Genomic DNA, 27,234 nt, shown 5'->3' with positions numbered 1-27,234 from the left:
CTCCAGGGATTCCTTCCAGAAGACCTACAGGAATTCCTTCCAGAAGACCTCCATGAATTCCTTCCGGAAGACCTTCTGGATTTGAGTTGGATTTGGATTGGATTGGATTGGATTGGATTTGGATTGGATTTGGATTGGATTTGGATTGGATTTGGATTGGATTTGGATTGGATTTGGATTGGATTTGGATTGGATTTGGATTGGATTTGGATTGGATTTGGATTGGATTTGGATTGGATTTGGATTGGATTTGGATTGGATTTGGATTGGATTTGGATTGGATTTGGATTGGATTTGGATTGGATTTGGATTGGATTTGGATTGGATTTGGATTGGATTTGGATTGGATTTGGATTGGATTTGGATTTGGATTGGATTTGGATTGGATTTGGATTGGATTTGGATTGGATTTGGATTGGATTTGGATTGGATTTGGATTGGATTTGGATTGGATTTGGATTGGATTTGGATTGGATTTGGATTGGATTTGGATTGGATTTGGATTGGATTTGGATTGGATTTGGATTGGATTTGGATTGGATTTGGATTGGATTTGGATTGGATTTGGATTGGATTTGGATTGGATTTGGATTGGATTTGGATTGGATTTGGATTGGATTTGGATTGGATTTGGATTGGATTTGGATTGGATTTGGATTGGATTTGGATTGGATTGGATTGGATTGGATTTGGATTGGATTTGGATTGGATTTGGATTGGATTTGGATTGGATTTGGATTGGATTTGGATTGGATTTGGATTGGATTTGGATTGGATTTGGATTGGATTTGGATTGGATTTGGATTTGGATTTGGATTGGATTTGGATTGGATTTGGATTGGATTTGGATTGGATTTGGATTGGATTTGGATTGGATTTGGATTGGATTTGGATTGGATTTGGATTGGATTTGGATTGGATTTGGATTGGATTTGGATTGGATTTGGATTGGATTTGGATTGGATTTGGATTGGATTTGGATTGGATTTGGATTGGATTTGGATTGGATTTGGATTGGATTTGGATTGGATTTGGATTGGATTTGGATTGGATTTGGATTGGATTTGGATTGGATTTGGATTGGATTTGGATTGGATTTGGATTGGATTTGGATTGGATTTGGATTGGATTTGGATTGGATTTGGATTGGATTTGGATTGGATTTGGATTGGATTTGGATTGGATTTGTCTCCTTGTCTTCTTGTCTTCTTGTCTTCTTGTCTTCTTGTCTTCTTGTCTTCTTGTCTTCTTGTCTTCTTGTATTCTTGTCTTCTCGTCTTCTTGTATTCTTGTCTTCTCGTCTTCTTGTATTCTTGTATTGACGGATTCCATGTCAAATTGGTCAGTCACAGAACACGACCATCTTCGATTTGGATTAAATTTTGCACATGTTTTTGATTTGGCAGAATAAGTGTTTTCCATAGAAAAATTGATCATTTTGACTCAAGTGTAACTTTTGAAATTGGCCTATATATTATTGCATGCAACTTAATTGAAAAATTCTAATTCTGAAACGGTTGATATTAGAGAATAATGTTCTTTGAGGAAGTTGTAGTGAACCGTTTGGACTATAAGAAAAAAATATACACTGAAAAAATATTGTATTTATTTTCATAGAAAAATGAAAAATAAAACTTGAATTTTAAATTACACAAAACCCCATTTTTGATATTTTTTCAATTTTTACCATAGAATCTTGATAATGAAAAGATGTTTGGGACAAAGTTTCATGATGGAGAAATTTTTAATAAAAAAGTTTTTCTAAGAACAACTTTTGGTCGATTTTCAAAATTTTGATTTTTTGTCAAAATAAATACGTTCTGATGATACAGTAAGCATCTTGAAATGATTCTAAGCCATAATGATCATATGAATAATTTCTCTAGAAGTAGCCATTTTCGAATTATATTGAGTTTAATACAAAAAATATTATTTAAATATTAAAATAGGCCATTTTCATAAGTTATTCGCGATTCTCCATTAATAATAATACGTTTTCGAGAGTAAAGACTATATTTCTTTTCACTTATTTAATTTCCCTGTTGGAGAATCACGAATAACTAATGAAAATGGCCTATTGCATGCAATAATTTATAGGCCATTTTCAAAAGTTACACTTGAGTCAAAATGATCAATTTTTCTATGGAAAACACTTATTCTGCCATACCAAAAACATCTGCAAAATTTAATCCAAATCGAAGACTATCGAGCATTTTTTATTTTTTTCGACTCATTCTGGATGGAATTCGTCTATTCTTGTCTTCTTGTCTTATTGTCTTCATGTCTTCATGTCTTCTTTACTTCTTGCCTTCGGAAGACTTCTAGGGATATTATCCAAGGACTTCAAAGAATTCCTTCAGGAAAACCTCTTGGGATTCCTCCCGGAAGACCTCTTGGGATTTTCCGGTAGACCTACAGGGATTTCTTTCAGAAGACCTCTAGAGATTCCTTCCGAAAGACCTCCAAGGATCCCAATTGGAAGACTTCCAAAGAAGCCCTTCCGTAAGATCTATGGAGATTTTTTTTTTTCAGAAAACCTACAGGCTCTCCTTCCTGAAGACCTCCAAGGATTCATTCCGGAAGACCTCCAGAGATTCCTTCCGGAAAACCTCTAGAGATTCCTTCCAGAAGACCTCCATTACGGATTTCTTCCTCCAGAGATTCCTTGCGGAAGACTTCCAGGAATTCATTCCGGAAGACCTCCAGAGTCTCCTAAGAGAACTCCTCCAGGAATTAATTGCAGAAGACCTCCAGGGACTCAAACCTCCAAGGATTCCTTACGGAAGACCTCCAGGAATTTCTTTCTTAAGTCCTCCAGGAATTCTTTCCGGAAGTCCTCTAGAGATTTCTTCTGGGAGAGTACCAGGGATATCGTCCATAAACCTTAAGGAATTTCGTCCAGGAGATCTTCAGACTTTCTTCCTGAAAAACCGCCAGGAATACTTTCGTAAAATTTCCAGAGATTCCTTTAGAAAGACCTCAAGAAGTTCGTTCCGGAACACCTCAAGGGATTCCTTTTGGAAGATCTCCAGTAATTCGAGTAACTTGAGAACGAACTCCTAGTATTCCTTTAGGAAGACTTCCAGGGATTCCTTCCGAAAACTTCCAAGGTTTCCTTCAGGTTGACTTCCTGGAATTAGTTCAGGAAGATCTGTAGGTATCCATTCCGGAAGAACCCTTTCCTTCAGGAAGACCTCTAGGGATTTTTCCGGAAGAGCTCCAGGGATTCCTTTCGAAAGACATCCAGAGATTCTTTCCAAGGACTTCCAAGAATTCCTTCAGGAAGACCTGCTGGGATTCCTCCCAGAAGACTTCTTGTCATTTTTAGGAAGACCTCCAGGGATTCATTTTGGAAGACCTCCAGGGATTTTTTTCAAGAAGACCTTCAGGGATTCCTTCCGAATGACGTTCAGGGATTTCTTCCAGAAGACCTTCATATTTTTTTTTTTGGAAGATCTGCGGAAATTCCATCCGAAAGCCCTCAAAGGATTCTTTCCGAAAGACCTCCAGAGATTCCTTCCGGTAAACCTTCGATTCCTTTCGGAAGAGCTCCAAAGATTCCTTCCAGAAGACCTCCAGGGATTCATTCCGGAAGACCTCCAGAAGTCATCCAGGAATTCCTTGCGGAAGACCTCCAGTAATTCAAACCTCCAAGGATTCCTTCCGGAAGACCTCTAGGAATTCCTTCCCGAAGTTGTCCAGGGATTCTTACCGGAAGACCTCTGGAGATTCCTTCTGGAAGATTTCCTTGGATATCTTCCGGAAAACCTAAAGGAATTTCTTCCAGCAGACCTTCAGACTTTCTTCCTGAAAGACTGCCAGGGATACTTCCGCAAAATTTCCGGGGAATTCTTCCGGAAGACCCCCAGGGATTCTTTTAGATAGACCTCCAGAAATTTCTTCCAAAGCACCTACAGGAATTCCTTTTGGAAGACCTCAAGTAATTCGAGTAACTTGAGAAAGAACTCCAAAGACTCCTTCCGGAAAACTTCCAGCGATTCTTTCCAAAAACTTCCAAGGATTCCTTCAGGAAGATCTCCTGGGATTCCTTCAGGACGATCTCCAGGGATCCATTCCGGCAGGCCTCCTTCCTTCCGGAAGAACCCTTTCCTTCCGAAAGACCCCTTTCCTTCCGGAAGACTGCTTTCCTTCCGGAAGACCCCGTTCTTTCCGGAAGACCTCTAAGGATTTTTCCGAAAGACCTCTAGGGATTTTTCCGGAAGACCGCCAGGAATTCATTTAAGAACACCTCTAGAGATTCCTTCTGGAAATCCTCCAGAGATTCCTTCCGGAAGACCTCCAGAGATTCCTTCCAGAAGACCTCTGGATTTCTTCCAGAAGACCATCCGGGATTCCTTCCGGAAGACCTTCAGGGATTTCTTCCAGAAAAGCTCCAGGGATTCCTTCCGGAAGGCTTCCAGGGGTTCCTTCCGGAAGACCTTCAGGAATTCCTTCCAGAAGACCTTCAGAAATTTCTTCTGGAAGACCTTCCGGAAGACCTCCGGAGATTCCTTCCGGAAGAGCTCCAAGGATTGCTTCCGGAAGAAATCTAGAGTTTTTCTTCCGGAAGTTCTCCAGGGATTCTTTTCGGAAGACCTTTTGGGGATATTGGGAAGGGACAAATAAACAGCAAACATTTTCGACCGCAAAACTGTTTATGAAAAGTCTTCTGAATCCTCTCAAATATTCAGCAGTTAACTAACAATTGACAGAGAAAAATATCTACGCTCTACAAGAATCGGTTTTTGCCCAAATCTTCAAATGACAATCTCTAGCTTTTGCCTGACCTTCCGGTAAAGCCCATGGAATAATTTCCGGTAAAACCATTTTATTGCGAAACTCTCTACCCTCTGAGGGAGGTACACTTCTCAAATCAAAAAGCATTTTCCATAAATATGATATTTGACTGTTGCTTGGCAGCGGCTGCTGTCTCCCACGTCTGAACCTAGTCTATCGAAAGCCTAACACCGAGCAAAAGGTTTCCGGGTGATGCGATGGTGAAAAGCCGTGAAAACTCCGACAAAGATCCGGTGGAAAACGTAAACTTTTCCTTCTTACTTGCCCGAATCGTTCAGCATCCCACTCACTCTCTCCATTTGCCTACCGTTTCACAGTGGTCTATCTATTACAATTTTGTGGTAAAAACTCCGCATTTTTGATTTATTACTATTTTAAGCCATAAATAGCGTTTAGAAACATATTTTAGGATTGAAGACTATCTTAAGCGTTGTCACAATTTTTTGAGCCTAATAGAATCAAATTTTAATAAAATTGATGCTATTCATACATTTTGAGCTCTGAATTAAAAAAAAAAACTAATTATTTGGCACATTGAGATAAGAGGAATCTCCTTATTATATGTACCTACAATAAAATTTAGAATCAAGGATGCTGAATCTAAGTAAGTATGGGGACGGACCTGGTGTAGTGGTAGAACACACGCCTCTCACGCCGAGGACCTGGGATCAAATCCCATCCCCGAGATAGTCACTTAGAAAAAAAAAATCAGTGACGACTTCCTTCGGAAGGGAAGTAAAGCCGTTGGTCCCGAGATGAACTAGCCCAGGGCTAAAAATCTCGTTAATATAGATAGAAAGATAGAAAGAAAGAAAGTTAGTATGAGTTTTCAACCCAATAGAATAAGTATGTTGGAACCTAAATTACCATGGATTTTGGACAAGATGAGGTTATCGAGTTTTGAGTTAAATATTAAGGTTTTCGACATGTGCAGCTAATAAGCGTTAAAATATGGTAAAACTTTCGTTTTGAATTATCGTATGGTTTTGACTATCTGATAACGTAGATTTATGTATGACTTCGATTTTCAAATGAAAACTATGTTTGGAAAATTGGTTTTTATCAGCTTTTCGACAAACTGGGCCCCTCTGCGTTTGTACCCTTCACTTGGATTGACCGTGTCTTTTTCGGTGGTTGTAACCGAACGGAAAGTTACAACATCTGACTGCAGCAGAGCGCCCATTCAAACGAGCAGAAAGGTCGACGAAAAACAATTTCCTGGAATTTTTGTGCTAAAATCAGTCTACGGTGCCAGTCCTTTCGGTGCAAAAGTGGGAGGGACCAAGGGAGTGGGGAGGCGACTTTCCCCGGATGCCGAGCAGAAAATGTTACACGTGCACATCGTCAAGGAAAACATTGTTCCGAAGCCATCCTTTTTCATGTTTATGGTGGCAGGTAAAGAACACCAGCGCTGAATGGCTGGCGCATCCTCAATGTCGGGGATTTCTTGTATTTTTTCCCGTTTAGCGGTTTCCACGAACAGAATGTGGGTTAAGCCCGGCACCCCGGGGGAAGTTTCTCCATGACAGAACGGACCTCCGATAATCCAGTCTGATCACGATGCACGAGACAGGATGCGGAGGTTATATCGCAGGTAGCTAAGCTCTGCTGGTCCAGATTTTCTTTTCTTGACTAAATGGATTCTTTCTCCGGATCCCGACACATTATTAAATCTTGGAAGTTTAAGGGTGGGTCGGGGCATTGTCTCGATTTCTTAACGAGGGTGCTCGGGTTCTGTTCGGGATGGCATCATTTTGATAGGCATATATCTGTTTTGCTTTTGTTGGAGGAGATTTATCGGTTAAGCTTAGGAGTATGAATAATGTTCCTGTAACAACCAGTTCAGAGGGCTAGTCTTTGGAATGACATTCTTATAAAAATATACAGTCTGACATCTATTTACGTTTATTTAAGTTGGTCGTAGAAAAAATTACTAGAGAAAGTGGGACCCTAGAAGAATTATCGTTATTTCCAGAAAAATTATACCTGTTGAAAATAAATAAATACAACACAGTGAACCTTCAACATATGGACTGCAATTTTGTTGAACAAACCGTGTCAAAATATTTATCCAATTTTAGTTATGACAATTTTGAAATAAGTTGTCTTCAACGAACTTTTTCCGAACCAGTAAGGCAAGAGTTCAAATCTAGTGTGGAGCACAAGTTCTGAAATGCCAAATATTGCTACTTTTATGAAAGAATTCGTTAAAGCAGCCGTAAACTCTTGGATACAGAATAATACTCTATAATTTTTTAACAAAAAGTTGCCCGAAACATGATTTATTTTAGTATACTAAAAATAACTGTTTTTTTGCCACACTATGCTGAAACGTGAAAATTTTCGGACCCATTTATTTTATTACCCATTTTATTCTACAAGATAATATATGACTCGAACTTTTGTCCCTGTGGCACCGGGGTGCATAATTCAGCACCTCACCAGTGTACGCAGCATACCTCTTGCTGCCGACGACAAACACTACATATGCACCATACTTTTTCACCACTGAAAGCCATTTCCTGTAGATCATACCATAACAATCGAGCATATCTGCAACATAACAAAAAACATCAGTAAAACATTCTTATTTCATCAGAACAACTACTTACCATTACGATTGTTCAAGTTCAACACTTTCATTAATGATTACCTTTCTTGCATTGTACCATTGTCTGACCATTGTCATTGAGCCACCAATTCATTAATTGTATGAATAACAGCTACACTTATGGAAAATTCCAAGCAATTAGATAGAAAAGTGCGGAGTGTAAATAGGACATACTTCGTTACAGAGCGTTAATGATTAAGGGGTCGCAATGATTGACTAAGGTTAAGTAGCCCGTCATTCATTTTGGCAGCAATGATGACTTTTCAGCTTGCATTTCAAAGTGATAAAACTCAGTCTTGATAGTTTATATTGTCTTGAAAAAGTATCACTGTACGCGCCAACATGCATAAAGGATGCTGATACTTTTTCAGCTGTGTCAGTGCAAATCCAACTGATTTTCTTTGATTCGAAATCGTGAGATGAATTAGCAACAATCATCAACGACTCGTACAAATTTCAATGACGGCCTACTTCGCCTTAAGTGATTAATGATTTAATTCAATTTTATCATGATTAATGATCATGATCGATGATAAAATTTTTGAAGTCATAATTATTGATTGTAATTGATGATTAAGCCAAAGTATGAATAATAATTATAAATAGTTATGAAAGAATTTCAATTTAAGATGATTAATGATTATGAATAGCTTAGCTTAGCTTAGACTGACTACCCATATCAATGGTTGCTATTCCGTGATTTACCTAAGTCAGTGAAAATGCACAAAGAATCAACTAGAAGATCGGCTGGGATTGGCCATAATCTTCTTCAGTGTGCATAATTCAGTGCCTCTATTTATACAGGGTCTATAACGGCTACGTCCTTCCAGTCAGGTGGGATTGGGGGAAGGAATGTTAGTGTGTAACCTTTGCTATTTGGAGACCGTGTTTTCCTCTGCATCTCCACAAAGGTTACTCGGAGGGCTGTTTGTTAATGGGGAGGATCGTTGGGTCACAGGATTCACTTTGATAAGTGTTTAGACCATGATAAATAATTATAGGTGAGATATAAACATGCTTATATGTAAATATAATATTTTCATTTGACATGAACAATACCTATGTAGAGAAAAATTATGCCGACACTTGACGTGACGAACCTTTCAAAGTTTGTTGAATAAAGTAAATTTTTCGCAAGTCTACACTCGTAATGTCGAACCATTCAAAGTTTTTTTTTTTTTTAATTACAAAAATAAAGGTAAAAGGAAAAAGGTGTTTTGGAAAAAAATAGACATAAATAATTTATGAATCAGAGTTCATATCGACACTCACAGTGACGAACCTTTCATAGTTTGTTGAAAAATCATATTTACGTCTCACCGTTGTAACGATTAAAGGTGCAGTCATACATATTTTATAGATTAGAAATAGTAGCACAAAACGAACTCACCAATTGATCCGTCATCCTTGAGCAGCAACAATCCACTTTCAGCTTCACTAGTTTGCTCGGCTATATGAAAGCACTCAGAGGAAATAGGCGCGCGACCCGAGAGGGAAAATAACGGACGACTGCTCGGGCTTTCTCGACGCACTGCCCAGGAGCAAGCGCCAACGTCGAAAGATCAAAAAGAACTAATCGAATGCGGCACTTTTTCACTTTACTCGACCGATGCGCGACATGTTTGATCCTGCCCTCATCGCCCGCCCCCGCAGAAGCAAGCGCCAAGGTCGAAGGATCAAACACAACTCATAGATGATTAATGATCATGAGTAGTGGTTAAACTCAGTATGATTAGTGATTATGATTAATGATTATGATTAACCCTTTGAACAAAATTTTAATTTTCAAAGTAATACTTTTTTTATTTATCATTTTGAAAACGTCGCGACCTATACATATCTTGTCCAGCACGTCGTTGGCGAGTAGTGTGTGGTCTTTATATACCTAATTACTAATGCGCTCTTGGCTAGGCATTTAAATGCTATGATTTCACAGATAGCAACTCCATGGTATTATGAAATCTTTCGAAACTCTCTGAATAAATTCCTGCAGGAACCACTGAAATAGTTGTTTGATGCAATAACTCGAGCAAATCTTGGAAAAATAAATAAAGGTCGTGGAGCAATGATCAACACATTTATTTCGTCTTCAGAGGAGTTGTTCGAGATGTTGAAGTCCTTCTTAAGAAAGTAACGCTTTTGTTATTATTCTGCCTAGCATTGAGAAAGTTTTTCTTTTTTTTTTCACAAAAGTGACGATACATCAATAGTGTTTTTCTTTTTTGTTAATTTGTAGATAATTTCACGTGCATTCAATTTAAAGAGGTATGATTCATTTTTGTGAACGACTACATAAACTAGGTTTTGGTTATATCTTTAATCTGAATATTTTTTATATTTTTCTCATGTAGTACGAAATTGTTTGAATCGCATTTCTTTTGATGCTATCAAATATGTATCTCTTATATTTTCGGAGTTGTGTGGTAGTTTATGCTGAAAGATCGAATATTTGAAAGTGTTCTATCATTCACTTTTTTAAAGGCATTGTTCTTCTTCTTTCTAGCATTACGTCCCCACTGGGACTGAGCCTGCTTCTCAGCTCAGCTAGCTCTTATGAGCACTTCCACATTTTTTAACTGAGAGCTTACTGTGCCAATGACCATTTTTGCATGCGTATATTGTGTGGCAGGTATGAAGATACTCTATGCCCTGGGAAGTCGAGAAAATTTCCATCCCGAAAAGATCCTTGATAGGTGGGATTCGAACCCACGACTCTCAGCTTGGTCTTGCTGAATAGCTGTGCGTTTACCGCTACGGCTATTTGGGCCGCTGGGCATTGTGCAATGATGGAATGGGAGTTCTTGTACCGTTCTGTACAGCATTTACGAGATCACACGTATACCCGACCAGTGGATAATAAAAGCATTGTTACAGAGCTTGTTACTCAGATTCCCTGCACGTATTGTCTAACAAAATAAATATAATTTTGGCTGGTTGGTAGTTAAAATATCAAGAATTATAACAAAACATCCTTTACATTAAAAAAATAAACAACATGTTTTGTAATTTAAACAAAAATTTAAATCAATATGTTTAACATTGAACAAAAATAATTCAATGTGTTCTTTTTCATTGCCAAATTTGTTATTTTCAGACATAAGATAAAATTTGTCATGTATAAGCAATTGCCTTGTGTATAGGGGTCATTTTTTTTTCTGGCAGCTCCACTGCATCATATAAATAAAACAACGAAAATAGATAATATTTAAGTTATTTTATTGCAAATTTGGATTTTTCTTTTTTTTCGATTATCCGCAGTGAAAAAAAATCGGTACTCCGGATAATCGAGTCCGACCTGTATTTTAAATTTTCATACAAAATATCTGACCATAGGGGAGGGGGTTCAACTATCCCTCAAATTATCTTACGTAATTAATGGACGGCCCCTTATGTCGAGGCATCTATAGCCCAAATGATAAATGATCGCAATCGATTTAAAAAAAATAATAGCGTTGCGTAAAGTGTTATCGTTAAAGAGATGATAATGATTTATAGCTAAATTTAGGCATAAACATAGTGACTTTCTTCGGGTTCTGCTTTATCGACCTCTAAAGGATTGATCATGACCAAAACATATGTATGTTTTTTCGTACAACTTCATTTTTTAATATTATTTTGGGTACAGCATAGCATAAACTGACTGTACATGTCAATAGTTGCTACTCCGTGATTGATCAGAACTGGTAAGAATTTCACTACGATCCAAATGAATAATGGATGAAAGATTCAGCTTACTCTCAAAGCATAATATTAGCAGATATAATATTATTGATTGATAACGGCGCCGGCAATGGATGGGAAAGGAATGTTAGGGTGTAATGATTGTTGCTTCTAGAGATCGAGAATAGCTCTGCATTTCCACAATCACCACGGGAAAGGTGTCTTTTAGTGAGAGAGGAAAAGATCTGAGAGTCACCTTTGGTCAGTGATGCAATCCATGGATAAGGAGGAAAAATACAAGTTATACTTAAAGTTTTGCATTTTTGAAGTTTTTGGTAAAAAATACGTCAACATCCATGATGTCGAACCATTTAAAAAATGTTTTTATCATGACGAAAATAGATAAATATATGTAGGGTAGGTTATGGACATAATGGACAAGTTATGGACATAATGGTTCCCTATTTCGCCATACGTGATAATTTGATTATCTTCAAATTTTTAATTATTCTGTGTTTTCATGTAGCTTAATATAGAACATATCTTGATGTTAACACATTAAAAAATATTGAAAATGTGATAGCCATAACTAGTACACTTTACCTTTACATTTCAAATTATATAAGACAGGAATAATGCTGACACTTGTGGTGACGAACCATACAAAGTTTGTTTGAATAGTACATAAAAGTAACGCTGTCATGAAAATACACTACCCATCATTAATACGGACTCACTAAAATAAGTATTGCAACACTCAGTTGAATATTGAATCACCCTGAAAAGTTTAGCATCACCTCAAAACAGGTAATTTCACTTTGCTATATCTCGAGATCCTTACGACTTGCAAAGAAGCGATCTCCACGGAAATCGAACAGTTTAGTTCGCGATTTTGCCGCTAGGTGGCGCTAGTGAGCATGCAAAATTGAGCATTTCAAACTAGTTCTAGCTTGTGATCCATAAGAGATAGAAAGTTCGAGTCTTCGGCAAAGTTTCTCAGGGGTTCAAGGACATCCGGAAAGCGAACAGTTTAGTTCGCGATTTTGGCGCTAGTGAGCATTTCAAACTAGTTCTAGCTTGTGATCCATAAGAGATGGAAAGTTCGGGTCTTCGGCAAAGTTGCTCAGGTGTTCAAGGACATCCGGGAAGCGAACAGTTTAGTTCGCGATTTTGCCGCTAGGTGGCGCTAGTGAGCATGCATTCAAAAATGAAGTGTCACATGACATGAATCATTCGGATATAAAGCGAATCATATCTGAATAAATTGAACAAGAATGTAATCGGTCCTGAATTACTTGTGTATGAAGTGAATATTACCTTAACCTTAGTAAGGACCTTGGGTCTTTTTCGAACCGTTTCAAAATTCAAATCAATGTAACTTTTGATGGAAATAACCTAGCAATTTGAAACTTTCTGACAATTATTTTTTTGTATCATTAAAATTTTGAATGACCCATAGGGAAGCTTCCATAAAAAAAGTTACAAATTGTGATTAAGGGTCGTTTTCGACCCGAAAATCCAAACAGCTCGCAAAAATCAGTGTGTTGGCCGAATTTAGTTCTGTTGGGTTTAAATGAAGGGCACACATGTCTAGTTTCAGAAACCCTCCCGGAGATCCGGATTTGGTCACTGTGGCCACCGGGAACCTGCTACAGATGAAAAAAGTCCCTTTAGATACCCTTACTTTGACGACCTGTAGTTTCGTAACTAAACAAGTAATCTGAACCGTCCTCATATTGTTGAACAGGTATTCACGTGGACTGTTAATAGAGATTCTCAAATCGCTTAGTTATTCATACCCGGTTCTGGAAACCCGGAACATCCGAAAAGTAAGCTTCAATCGCAGTTCTGTATATGTAATTCACATCGGTGCTATTCGGATGCTCACTAGCGCCACCAAGCGGCAAAATCGCGAACTAAACTGTTCACTTTCCGGATGTCCTTGATCCCCTGAACAACTTTGCTGAAGATCGCTTATTTGCAAGTCGTAAGGATCTCGAGATATAGCAATGTGAATGAACCTGTTTTGAGGTGATGCTAAACTTTTTGGGGGTGATTCATTATTCAGCTGAGTGTTGCAATATTTATTTCAGTGAGTCCGTATTTATGACGGGTAGTGTATGTGTCCTCTACTGAACACGAATAAATTTTTGCACTCACACAACGTGAACCGCAAAACTTTTCGTCGTCCCACCGTATGGCTTGGGCTTTCCAAAGCACTGCTCAGCAAAACGCGCGAAAACGAAAAACAAGAACAAACCCAATGCGTCCCGAAAATGAACCGTGTTGCTTGGACTTTCCGAATCACTACCAAGCAAAACGAGCGCGAAAACGAAAAACCTTTGTTCAACTTCATGTTGGGTATAAGGTACACAGGGGCAAGTTGAAACGGCAGGGATAATATGAAATGGCAAGGTATCATGGTGAAACTTTATAATGATGATAAATTTAAGTACAGAAGCAGTAAGTTTACAGATGAAGCTAACTTTTACAGAAGAAAAACATGCTAAAATCCATTGCTTTCATTTTTAAAACTTCGCATTTCATCCTGCCCCACCCGTTTTAACTTGCCCCGGTGTACCTTAAATCAATAACTAATCACTAAGAATTGTTTTAATACATTCCCTGACCAGTGTATTAGAACAAAGTAATATCACAATTATATCAAGATTTGTTACAAATAATGAATTTTGTTTCATTTATGTTAGAATCTGAAATGTTTATGATGATGATTTGGTTCTACCATCTATTGTAGCAAGGCATCTGCCTATAGCACTGGAATAATCTGAAAAGCGATTTGATCAAGATTGTGCTGTTGTTCGTAAGCAGTCAGTCTCCTGTATGAAGGGCCAAAAACGGATGTGCGGACCCGCAAGCAGAGACACTTGCACGAAACCCGCGATAGGGAAAAAGAATCTCTTTCCAGAAGAAAGTTTTCACGAACAATTGTACAATCAAGCCCTCGATTGACAGAATACTCCCAATAGATGGGGTCGAAGAGCCCGCCCTCAATCCACGAAATGTTAACAACAGGGAGGAGGCAGTCCCAAGCTCCCTGTCCAAGTCGCTTCATTCGGGTGCCCTGGTGGTCCCTCCCAACCTAGTTATATATGATATAAAAAGATAAATAAATACAATATAAATTAGAACAATCTCACCAAGTTAGGTGGAACCCCATGCAGATTTGTAACACTTGATGAACTGGATGAACTCTCCGATGATCAATGATGGTTTGATTTTTCTTAAGGTTTCCAATTTACACTATATGCTATACTGCACTCGCGAAACATTTCATTAATGATTGTGTTTACTTCACGCAAAATTTAATAAGATTGAGATTTCTTACGCGCCATACAATATTTTTTTTTATTTTCATACAGAAAATGGTCACAAAAATGTGTTACGTGAATAATGGACAGTCCCTTAATGGTAGGAAATGTAGATCTAAAACTGCAAAATATTTATTTTGCATTTATTTTCTTCCGGATATCCTGTAATGTAGTGACGACCCACGCGATTCAACAAGGCGTCACAATGTCACATATATGCTTATATGCAAATCGCACGATGAACGCCTCACGCCCCACTTGACGCGCCGCGTTACTATGTCGTCGGCCTACAGCTTTAGGTTGCTCCACTTCTAACACCACATTTCGTCGTTGTCATGACAACATAACGCTTGATGCGCTAAGTTTCACGCACACACACTTACTGGTCCGAAGTACCCATTGCTTCCAGAAAATTCGATGCTCACTTCAAACACATGATTTTACATAAATTCTTGAATGAAACGACCATATTACGAAATATTTATGAAATGCTGTAAATGACAACTGACAGCAATTCATTCAACACCATTGAACCCCATTACAACAACATCATTCAAGCTTCAAATAAAGAAACCCCTCTCTTCACTCCACCAGATTTTTTTTTCACTTCACATCGGCCAAGCCATTACAAAATCGATTGAACACCTCGAAAATACCATAATTTCACAATTTTTCACTAAACACTATGAAAATTCATTCCTATATCCACCGACACGCACTATCCGCTACTTTTTTTTAGAAATTTCTACCATATTATCGAGAACAATGCATTTAAAAGAGGAACCGCTTTCGCGCACGTCTTCGCCGCCTGAACACCATCGTACTCCAGTTGTTAGAATCTGAAATGTTTATTGGCATAAATTGAACAAATGTTGCCCTAATTTCTTTGGACACCCACATAAGGCTCCTCTGGGATTATTTACTGACATTCTCAGCAGAGGTGGTCTATGAATCACGTGGTAATTTCCCCCTTACTTCCAGGCCTCTCCGTTTCATTGTCTGGAGTGGTACCCGTGGTGGACCCTTCTTCACCCATAAATGACCACGAGTTTTATGGACGGCCCCGTAGTTTTGCTTCAGTGTTTATCGACCAGTTTCAATAGATCCTACAATATCAAGTTATAGAGAGTTGGCTGTATTACGAATATACATAATATATAATCGGCCTAAAAGTGACTAATGAACTATTTATTATACGACTTATTAATTAATTGTAACTATATAGAACTATATATGATTTCAAACAATTAAGAAAACACGGAATATACATTTTTTTATTCGTGGAATACTTCTTCCAAAAAAAAAACACCATATATTACAGAACCTAGTTTAAATAAATATCCATACACCATAACATTACATTGAAATGTCAACAATTGATTATACTTCAGATACAATTCCTTCATCCCCGCAGGACAGAATTCGATCAGTCCCACACAATCCAACTTAAACGCTCACTGAATTTCAAATGTGGATGACAACCAGCCGTAGGCAGAGTTATCTTATCACATCCAATATTGACATTTTGTCGAGAACAAACGGTCGTTCATGCCTCCAAACATGTATGGGGAGAATGTTCTAATACGCACCTATTAAGCATCGCGTAAACCCATGTTCTAAATCGATTTTGTGAAATGATTCGTCGTTGACAGTCCTCTCCTACTCACCCATATGTTTCGTGCGTTCAGTTTGCATAGAATCCATTAGAAAAAAACGAAAGTTAACTCGCTACAATTGTCAAAGCCACCATCACCATATTTTTCTCTCTCGGAACCGGCCGTCAGGGCAATGCCGGTCCAGTGTTGGACAATGTCTCCTGGTCGGCGTTTAATAACAGCACCCATCAGCCAGACAGCTGTGTTGGTTTAGTGTCCATGTTTGTTCAGTCCTTTCGAACCATTCACCGTCTGTTATCCCGTGCGGCACCACTCCTGATAGCTATCACCTCTTCTCCGATAGCGCCGCTGATTGTGGTGTTAGGTCACACAAAGCCAGACGAACGCTTTACCGCCAGTCAGTGACACATTCTAGCTAGCAGAATCTCTCGCGGGAATCATCCGGAATAGGCTATCGTACATCCGTGTCAGGATAGCAAAACAGCAGAAAATCGGTTCCACAAAATACAAAACACACTGGTTGGACAAAGAAATGTAGCTAGAGATTTTGGAAATTCTATCAAAATATCGTCAAATAATACAGAAATCTTCAAACGGTTTCCAAATCGATCCATCATCATTATTTGTTATAAAAGACATTTTTTTTTTCATTTCAAGCAGCTTTCGCTCAACTCAAAAGTCTCTCCAAATTCAAGTAAAGCGCATCCTGTTTAGGTGAATTGAATGAAAACTCTAACAAAAACTAAACAGCAAGCGAGAAACAAGAAACGTACAAGCAATGCATGTGCCTTCAAAATAATCAAATAATCTCTTCAGTGTCAAACCTAAGGGGTTTTCACAGTGTACGTTGTGCTTTATGTCTTTGCCGTCTTTGGATCGATGTCTACCTGTTCCTATTTTCCTTTGTGTTGTACCGGTTTGTCAACAATTCCGGATGTAATTTATAATCCGGATACTCGACTTCTAATAGTGATGTTTAATGAAAATCACTCAAATTTCTTCACATGGTGATCAATTCTTCTACGATTTAAGTCTTCTATATTGAAAAGTTGTGCAAATATCAAATCTCATCTTTGAAACTGCCACTGTTTGGAATATGAGTCATGTTTGGAATCTAAGATAAAACGGTAGTTGACAAACACTCAAACTGGCTAAGTTCTGGCAGTTTCTAGGTATTAAATAGACAAATTCATCTTTAGCATAAACAATTAATTCCGATACATTTTGGACTTGGATTTTGGAGAACTTTATTTGCCAAAGTTATCATTTTTGCATTCGTATATCATGTGATAGGTACGACGGTACTCAATGCCCAGGGAAACCAAGGTAACTTCCATTACGAAAAGATCCTAAACCGACCGGGAGTCGAAACCATACATACACGCATGGTTTTGCTTTATAGCCACGGACTCTAACCACAAAAGAAGGCCCTGAGTTCTATCAGGTTATTTACTACGGATTCCTCCTGGAATTTATTAAGGGTTTCTACCAGATTTTTTTCAAAGAATGCCTCCCGAAATTGCTCAAGGAATCAATCCCAAAATTCCACAAGGAATTCCTCCCAAAATATATCCAGGGATTCTTGGGGGTTATCAAGAATTCATCCTGGAATTTTACCAGAAATTGATTTAAAGAACATCACCAGCAATAAAGGAATTCACCAGTATGTTCTTCAGTGATTTTATCAGGCATTCTTCCTGGGATTAAAAAAAATGAATTTCTTCAGGGACTCCACCAGAAATTCCTTCAAAAATTCCGCTAGGATTTCCTCTAAGGATTCAAACTAGAAATCTCCGACACAAATCCTCCAGGAATTTCTGTAAGAATTCCACCAGGTTTCATCTAGAATTCACCCAGGTAATTTTCCAGAATTTCCATCAAGAAAACGTCTGAAGATTTCAGCTAGGATTTTCTTAGGGATTCCATTAGAAATTCTGTCAAAGACTCCACAAATACTTTTCCGATGATTCAGAGGTTCATCATCCAAAACATTCAAGGACTCTGCCCACAAGGAAGTTCTAAAGGGATTTGGGCACAATTTCATATGAAGATTTCACGAGTCATTTCTTCAGAGAGGTCACCAATAGTTTCACTTATTATTTCAGAATAATTTTTCTAGAGAGGAGATTTTTAAGGAATTTCAAAACTAGTTCCTACAGAAGAATTCCTTCCAGAATGAGTCGAACAAAAATAAAAATCGTGCTCGATAGTCTTCGATTTGGATTAAATTTTGTGCATGTTTTTGGTATGGTAGAATAAGTGTTTTCCATAGAAAAAATTGATCATTTTGACTCAAGTGTAACATTTGAAAATGGCCCTTTAAATTTTTGCATGCAACTTATTTGAAAAATTCTTACTCCGAAACTAATGATTTTAGAGAAAAATGTTCTATGGAGAAGTTGTAGTTAACCGTTTGAACTATAAGAAAAAAATGTACACTAGAAAAATATTTTATTTATTTTCATTGAAAAATCAAAAATTAACCTTGAATTTCAAATTACGCAAAAACCCCATTTTAAATATTTATAAATTTTCACCATAGAATCTGGATAGTAAAAAGATGTTGGAGACAAAATTTTTATGATGAAGAAATCTATATAAACAAAAATGGAATGGTGTTTGTATGTCACGAAATGGCTTACGAACGGGTTAATGGATTTGAATGATTACTTCTCCGTTTTGCTCATCAGGGGATCCGACGTGTTTGTGTGTATACAAATCCCAGAATATTTACCGGGAAAGCCGGAAAAACGAGATTGGACGAAACTGTCATTTTTTATGGTACGATCCTTAGCGTATTCAACAGCCTACTTGATGGCAAGACGAAGTTTGCCGGGATCACTAGTTTTTAATAAAAAAGTTTTTCTAACAACAACTTTTGACCGATTTTCAAAATTTGGATATATTGTTCAAATAAATTCGTTTTGATGATACAGTAAGCATCTTGAAATGATTCTAAGCTATAATGTTTGTATGAATAATTTCTTTAGAAGTAGCAATTTTCGTATTAAATCGATTTTAATGCAAAAATATGATTTAAATATTATAAAAGGCCATTTTCATAAAATATTCGCGATTCTCCATCAAGGAAAATAAGTAAGTGAAAAGAAATATGGTCTTCACTCTCAAAAACGTATAATTTTTAATGGAGAAACGCGAATAATTTATGAAAATGACCTATTTTAATATTTAAACAATATTTTTTGCATTAAACTCGATATAATTTGAAAATGGCTACTTCTAGGGAAATTATTCATATAATCATATTGGCTTAGAATCATTTCAAGATGCTTACTGTATCATCAGAACGAATTTATTTTGACAAAAAATCCAAATTTTGAAAATCGACCAGAAGTTGTTCTGAGAAAAACTTTTTTATTAAAAATTTCTCCATCATGAAACTTTGTCCCAAACATCTTTTTACTATCAAGATTTAATGGTGAAAATTAAAAAAATATTGAATATTAAGTTTTTGTGTAATTCGAAATTAAAGTTTTATTTTTGATTTTTCTATGAAAATAAATAAAATATTTTTTCAGTGTATATTTTTTTCTTATAGTCGAAACGGTTCACTACAACTTCTTCATAAAACATTTTTCTCTAAAATCAACAGTTTCGGAGTTAGAATTTTTCAAATAAGTAGCATGCAAAAATTTATAGGCAATTTTCAAAAGTTATACTTGAATCAAAATGATCAATTTTTCTATGGAAAACACTTTTTCTACCATACCAAAAACATGTGCAAAATAATATCCAAATCGAAGATGGTCGGGTTCTGTGACTGACCGATTTGACATGGAATCCGTCTACAGTGTTAACACTAGAAACATCACCAGAGTTTCACCAGAATTCCTACCAGAGAAAACAACCCGAGTTTCGCCAAAAGTTCAAGCAGAAAATCATACAAGGGTTTTACCAGAATTTCCCTTCTTAGAATTTATTCAGAATTATCAGTAATTAACCCAGCAAATTTCCGAAGAGTCCACAAAGATTTTTTTCAGAAAAACCACCAATATTTCCGCGAGATAATCAATCAGGAATTCAGCGAATGGTCGAACTGAAAATTCTTCATTTCTTTACTCTAGGTGTTCCATCAGGAAGCTCTAACAAAACTCCAAAAGGTTATTCCCTCAAGGAAGCCACTGATATTTACTCAGGGGATTCAAGAAAGCATTTATCTAAATGCCTTCAGGTTGAATCCCTAAAGTAACAACTTGAAGATGTTTATGGAAATTTTCTGTGAAAATGATGGAGAAATGTGTTGAGAATGTTTTGGAGGAATAACCTAAGAAATCACTGGAAAAAATCCTAGAGAACTCGTTGGAGAATTTCTTAAACATATCTATAGAAAAACATTTGAAGCAACCTCTGAAGGAGTTTCTAAAACATTCTCTAAGGCTATTCTTGGTGGATTCCTTGGAAAATTCCTGCAAGAAATACTGGAAGCAATTAATGGATAAAATTCTTTGGTAATCCTCGGAGGAATTGCTGATAGACTTTTGAAATAATTGCTGAAGAATGCCCAGGACCAATGCCTCGTAGCGTTCCTTCAACGATACCAGAAGAAATCTTTTAAGGAAGCACTGGAAGAATTTGAAAAGAACTAATTGTAATTCCGAGTGAAATCCCGTGTAGGTGGTTTTGGTGAATTCTCTTGCAGTATTTCTTGTGGAATCCCTGGCGGCTTCCTTGATCCTTGATGAATAATTGGAGATATTCTGGGTAGAATCCCTGTTAGAATTCATGGAGTAAATCTCTGGAGGTGTTTTTGCAAGATTTTCTGAAAGAATTTCTAGAGAAAAAACGTGTAGGAACCCCTGAAAGTATGTTTGGATCAGTCGCTGAAGGATTTTATGGCGGAATCTGTGAAGGGGTTTCTAGAGAAATTACTAGAAGAATTTTGGAACATTTTTGGTAGGAGGAATTCCTAGCGGAAATGCATGGTGGAATTTTTAATGACACCCCTGTAGAAATTTATAAGGAGGGATTTCTTGAGCAATCTCTTAATGTCTGAAGGAATTCCTGGTGAAATCACAGGAAAAGAATCTGTTTAGAAAATCCTGAGAGTTCGCTGATGATACTTTTAAATATATATCTGGAGGATTTTTTTTATGGAATTATTGAAGCAAGCATAGGAAGAACTGCTATAGAAATCCCTTTGGGAGTTTTGGGATGCATCCGTGGAGAAATCTATAGACAAATTACTGGAAAGAATCGCTGAAGAAATTCCTGGTGGAATTTTTGATGGAGCATCGATGGAATTTGAGAAGGAATCCTTGAAGCCCTGGAAAAAGTCTAAGTGAAATCCCTGGGGGGTTTTTGATGATAAATTTCTTGATGAATCCCTGCAGAAGTTTCTGGAAGAATTCGTGATATGATTCCTGGAGTAATGCTTGAATAAATCTTTGGAACTAAATACTAGAGGAATTCCTGAAGGTATCTTTGAAGAAGTTGTTATAGAAATCTCTGAAATAATTCTTGGAGGCAGTAGAGGAACAAGCCCTGAAGAATGACTCAATAAATCACTTGCGGATTGATCTTTGAAAGAAATGAGTGGAAATCTGAATAATTTGTAGAGGACCATTTGAAGGAATCCTTTGAAGAATGTTTGGATGAATTCCTAAAGGTATGCCTAAAGGATGAACCCCGTAGAAATATCTGGTATAATCTCAGGAAGAATTACTGGTAGATTCCCTAGTAATCCCTGGAAAAACTCCAAAGTAGAATAACTATAGAAAACCACTTAAATATTCTGTTGGTAGAAATACTCATAGCCATTCCTATATCGATAACACAGCGTAACAAAAATGACATGTTTGCGTGTCTCAAAGATCAAATTATATGTCTCTAGTAGATTTAAAGTTGCTGAATCTGATGCCGTTCTCAGAAATGTTCCAGCACGTCACAGCTTTTAATTACAGGTCGCCAAAGTTGTATAAAACACTGATTTTATTGATGTTTACATGAAATTTAAAGTACAATTTATCTAACTCTTCTGTAATCAAATCCACCAAACATGCAAAATAGAACTTAAACTTTCATTTCAGATATAATTTGATTGATAATGCAGGACTAAATCTCGAATAAACCGATTTTTTCAACATGCTCGAAGTCTCTATACAAAATTCTTCGTTTCTTTTATATGGCAATATACAACATTATTCTAAACCATCAAAAAATAACTTTTCCGCATCGGAAGTGTAATAAACTTCGATAAAAAGTATTGTTATACACATAAATTTTGAATTCTGTGGCAAATTAGGCAAATAAATTTCCGTACAAGCTGGCAAACTTGCATGCAAGTTGTCTGAAATAGTCAATTTTCGCATTTTCAACAGACAATATCTCAAAACTAGACATGTTATGATATTTCTGAAAACGACAATGGTTTCAGCAAGCCTCAATTAAGTTAATAGCGGTATATTAATGCTGGAGGCAAAAACGTGTTCCGCAGTGTAACTGCTCATAATAATCCCTCTAATAATTTAGAAGATTTATCAATATGTGCGCTTTTTTGCAAACTTTTGAACTAGCTGACATACGAAGAGTCCATTAATTAGAGGAAACCAGAACAACCACCCCTTGTTTTATCATATACTAGTGATCAGTGACATAAAATTGGAATTCTAACGATGTGTGCTGATGATGGCCTGGTTTCAGCGAGAATTGCTCTCCTGTATCCGGTTCATGATAACTTTGTACAGAGCTTTGCGAACTATACACAGTAAAGATATCCTTTTTTGGAACTTTTATTAAGATGTTGTGCATTCAAGTTCGCGGTAAACGTTCTCATAAACTTCTAACATTTATACTTACTTGAGAAGGTTTCTTCATCAATCACAACTAAATCACACACAAACAAAATCGACACATACATCATTCTCATTCCATCCCAAAATCTTGTTTTGAGTTTTATATGATGATACCCAACTTCTCCGAACCGTCTCTATTGTTAACACAGGTCAAAGCGGTTTACTCAGAAGATAGCCTCCCCCTGCTGATGGTAGTGCTGCTGCTACTGGCATATTTATGGTATTGTTCCATGAATATGAAAATACACACCAAAACAGACTGCGCGGAGCAGTTTCGGACGGTTGAAAAATGAGTTGAGCGGATAAAAGTTTTTGCTGCTGCTGCGTCCACTCCCTTTGCCGGTGAACACATGTCCCATCCGTCGGATTACAGCTAATGCCATGCTTAACATACAGCGTTGGCAGTTTCAATCTCCGCACGCCGTTGCCCCCTTAGCCGTTTTCCTGTGCCTCACAAAAATCACGCCAACCGACTAGCAATCAGGGTTGCCACATTGAAATCTGTATTTTTCCTTATCCTGTAGCAAAATATCGTTTTTTTTAATCTTATTCTTCTTGACATTACGTCCTCACTGGGACAGTGCAGGATTCTCAGCTTTGTGTTCTTATGAGCATTTTCACAGTTATTAACTGATAGCTTTATTTGCCAAAGTTGCAATTTTCTCATCCGTATATCGTGTGGCAGGTACGATGATACTCTATGCCCATTGCAAAAAGATCCTGGGCCGACCGGGATTCGAACCCAGACACCTTCAGCATGACTTTGCTTTGTAGCCGAGGACTTTGACCACTCGGCATAGGAAGACCCCAATTCCAAGAAATATATATTTCAAAACTATGTAATCATCTGTTTTGACAGAATTTGTGTATATAATTTTTCTAAAAAATCTGCCATCTGTTTATAAAGATTTTTGGCCACATATATTCGAGAAAACTCTGTACATCTGGCAACCCTCTTCCCAACCGGGCGGACCGTGTTTTTTCCTTTCCTACTTTTCGTTATTTACCTTACTTTTCCGCCGCAATCACCTCGAGAGACGCAGACGAAAGCGGAAAAAGTTCTCATTTTTCCAAGAGGATAACATCCCAACTCAAACATCGTCATAATCCTTGCCAAGAGGCATCCCACTGATGGGCGTGGGAGCAGCAGAAGGGTCCCAAACCGACCGCATAAAACTTTTCGGTCAGTCTCTTTCCTCGGAAAGATGGATTTACCCTTGTCCCGAAAAATAACAACTTGGTGCACGGTGCTCCGCTGGACCGTTGTTTTAATAAAAATTTCCATAAAAAAATGAGAACAAGGTTCGATTCCTTTGAACTTGCTACACAAAAATGGAGTTCTGATAATTATCCTGAAGTGTACGATTTGACAGATAACTAGATAGCTAGGAGCTTCTGCAGGATTTTTGTCCGGTTTTTAAATTGGTACAACCTTGACATTTTTCCATTTGTCATGAAATTATGCCAACTGAATACCTTTGCTAAAAATCTTAACCGGGAATGATTAGCTTCTTTCTAGAAGTTTCTTGATGAGGATGTCATCATCGCCAGGGGCTTTCATATTTTTTTTAATGATAGTTCTAACTTCTTCCAAATCAGTCTCTCAGGAATTTTCGAAAATGTTTTCTTGATTGAGAAATGCTTTCGAAAACCTGAGTAACTAGATTTTCAATTGGACTAGTAAGTCCTAAATTAGAATTATGCACGCATTCAAACTGCAGAGCAAGTTTCTGAGCTTTTTCGCAATTAGTTTAGTTATAATTTGTCTTCCTCTTTCAATGTCGGAATTGGCTTCTGAGGGTTATTCACAATTGTTGTTTTGTTAAATGAGTAAGAAGTTATTTTGCCGATCCTGTCATATAATTTTCATAGCAGGATTGCGTTGAAATTGCCTTCCGTTCTCGTTTTTTAGACAGATCAAGAGTCTAGGATCATGTTTACTTCACATTTTTTTAATTGCAATATCGTTTGCTTCAACAATGGAATTCGAGAAATGTTAACATCAATATTTCAATCGATGTATGTTTCATACGTACTTCATTCAGTTCGTAAGTAATTTACAGTGGATTGCTAATCGCTTCATGAGATATTTGAAATGTAACGAGGTTATGATCAGAACCAAAATCAGCGTGAGCGGATATAATGGTGATATTGTTTGACAGCTGATATAATGATTTCACTATCACTTATACTTCTTATTCTTATCAAATTTCATTGATTAATATTTCTTTACCAAGAAGTTTCCTCCAGAAGTTCTTCTGGGTAGTTTCTCCGGCAGTTCCTTTTGGTAGTGTATACATGATGTTCGTCCAAAAATTCTTAAAAAAAAATCCTCCAGAAGTTGCTTCCGGAAGTTTCTTTCGATATGTTCCTTCGGAAATGTGATTTCCTGTGAAATTTCGTTCGGAAACTTCTGTGGAATTTATTTCAAAATTTGAATTGGAATTCCCTACGGAATTTCCTTAAGAATGTTCTTTGAATTTTCCTTCGGAATTTTCATTGAAATTCCCTTTGAAATTAATAATTTTATTTCGGGTTTTTACAGAATTTTCTTTGCAATTTCTCTTTCTTTTGGAACATTCTGCGGAATATCTTTTGAAATTTTCTTCGAAATTTGCTTTGGATTTTCCTTCAGCATTTGCATTGAAATTCCTTTCGGAATTTTCTTTGCATATTTCTTTGGCATTTCCATTGAAATTTCCTTCGTGATTTGGTACTCCTTTGGTACTTCCATCGGAACTCCCATGATTTACTTCGGATTTTCCGATGGAATTTCCATTAAAATATTTATCGGAACTTAATTTGCAATTCCCTCCGGAATTTTCTTTGGAGTTTCTCGAAGGAACTTTCTTCGGAAAGCTTCTAGGAAGTATAAGACTCTTTTCATCGGCCCCGGAGCCGCTCAGTTCCAGAAGGGAACTGGCTGCAACCCAAGACTGCTGGTCTAAGCCACGGCGGTCTGTTGGGGGGGTTCACAAGACCTCTTTTGGCTCCGGGTCTCAGGGCGTTTGGCGCGGGGAGGTCTTCGGAGCGCGATAAACCCTAACAGAATGCGTGCAGGATAATAATCGATTTATTAGCAAAACTTACAGTGGGGTGCGGGGGCAGTGAGGGCAAGCGGCGGTTCCTAGGTCCTTGTTGGAGGCGGGCGGCGAGGCTAGGGAGCGTTGCCCCAACCCGAAGAGGCCGAGGATGGTGAAGTTGAAGGCGGGACGAACCGGCCGAGGATGGTGAAGCTGAAGGCGGGACGAACCGGCCGAGGATGGTGAAGCTGAAGGCAGGACGAACCGGCCGAGGATGGTGAAGCTGAAGGCAGGACGAACCGGCCGAGGATGGTGAAGGTGGGAGCGTGGCACGAGCTCTCCTGGGCTTGTTTCCGTAGCAAGGGCAGGCTTCGCACGACGAAAGGGGATTTGGCGTGGCTGGCGAATTGTTTCTCCGGAACTACGGCTCTAATGGCGGGTATGCAGCCGGTGATTCTCGGACAGCCTCAGGATGTCCACGATGGCTAGGGACACCCGGTCCCGACGGTAGTCGGTTATGGTTGGCGAGTAGGTGAATTTGGCTGGTCGACCTACGGAGCAGTCGCACGATTGACGGCCGCTGGTCTTCAGGCGGTTTTGCGGTCACCGTATTTTCCACACGGTATCGGCGAACTTCGATGGCACGTGGGCTTGAGGTTGAACACGTTCACACGGGGTTAGATTACCCCCAACAATTTGGCACACCGAACTAAACTCCTCTGATGCCACCAACTTTCTGATCCCGATCCTCTTGAGCTCCGCCCAATCGCCTCGCCTCGGGTACTCATCATCCCACGAACTGGCAGCGTTTCATGGTTTCCTGCCATTTCGCGTTAGCTGCCGTCATGCACCCACTCGAGGTTGCTCATTCGCCGGGTTTGCGTTGCGAATGTCGACACCCCACCGCACCGTTCAAACTCACCGTTGAAATACACTAGCTTACAACTTTAAACTACTTTATCGCGCTTATACAAAAAAAAACTAAATGTTACCCGCCGGTAACATATCCCCCTCTGGTCGGGCAAAGTTAAGCGATTAGCACAATCATAATAACACATTTGGTCTACTACATACAACTGAATCGAATTTGGGATAGTTCATAAAAATACCATTTGAACTACAAAGAAAAAAAAACAAACAAAACACTATTCCCAAGAAACCAGTGAGCAACAATACAACCTTAGTAGGCAAACTATAGCGAAACAAAACATGCATTATTCTTTGCTCCCAATCATGAGCAGATCCTAATTACTATAATGGTCAAAATCCCCAACCATCATCAAACCACATCAATAACACAAAACAAATTGGAGCTTGTCCGGAGAAGCCCCAAAACAAAAAGAACAATACGCGACACTCATCGTTCCACGCAATACGCACTACGCC

The 27,234-nt window shown here is 38.0% G+C and overlaps 1 protein-coding gene and 1 long non-coding RNA gene across 3 annotated transcripts in view; one reads left to right on the top strand and one right to left on the bottom strand.

Moving 5' to 3' along the window:
- LOC5569257 (contactin-4) overlaps window positions 1-27,234 on the top strand; it is a 1,061,856-nt gene that overhangs the window by 282,460 nt on the left and 752,162 nt on the right. The gene's annotated exons all lie outside the window — the stretch shown is intronic.
- LOC110679529 lies at window positions 14,323-16,186 on the bottom strand. Of its 2 annotated transcripts, none has more exons than XR_002502561.1 (2): window positions 15,758-16,186; window positions 14,323-15,503 (listed from the first exon to the last, which is right to left on the bottom strand). It is a non-coding gene; the product is annotated as an uncharacterized LOC110679529 (long non-coding RNA). The 2 variants fall into 2 exon arrangements; XR_002502560.1 differs by having other exon boundaries at window positions 16,065-16,186.

This window comes from Aedes aegypti, chromosome 3, assembly GCF_002204515.2.
Source record: "Aedes aegypti strain LVP_AGWG chromosome 3, AaegL5.0 Primary Assembly, whole genome shotgun sequence".
Taxonomy (NCBI): domain Eukaryota; kingdom Metazoa; phylum Arthropoda; class Insecta; order Diptera; family Culicidae; genus Aedes; species Aedes aegypti.
This window is presented reverse-complemented; position numbering and strand designations above follow the sequence as displayed.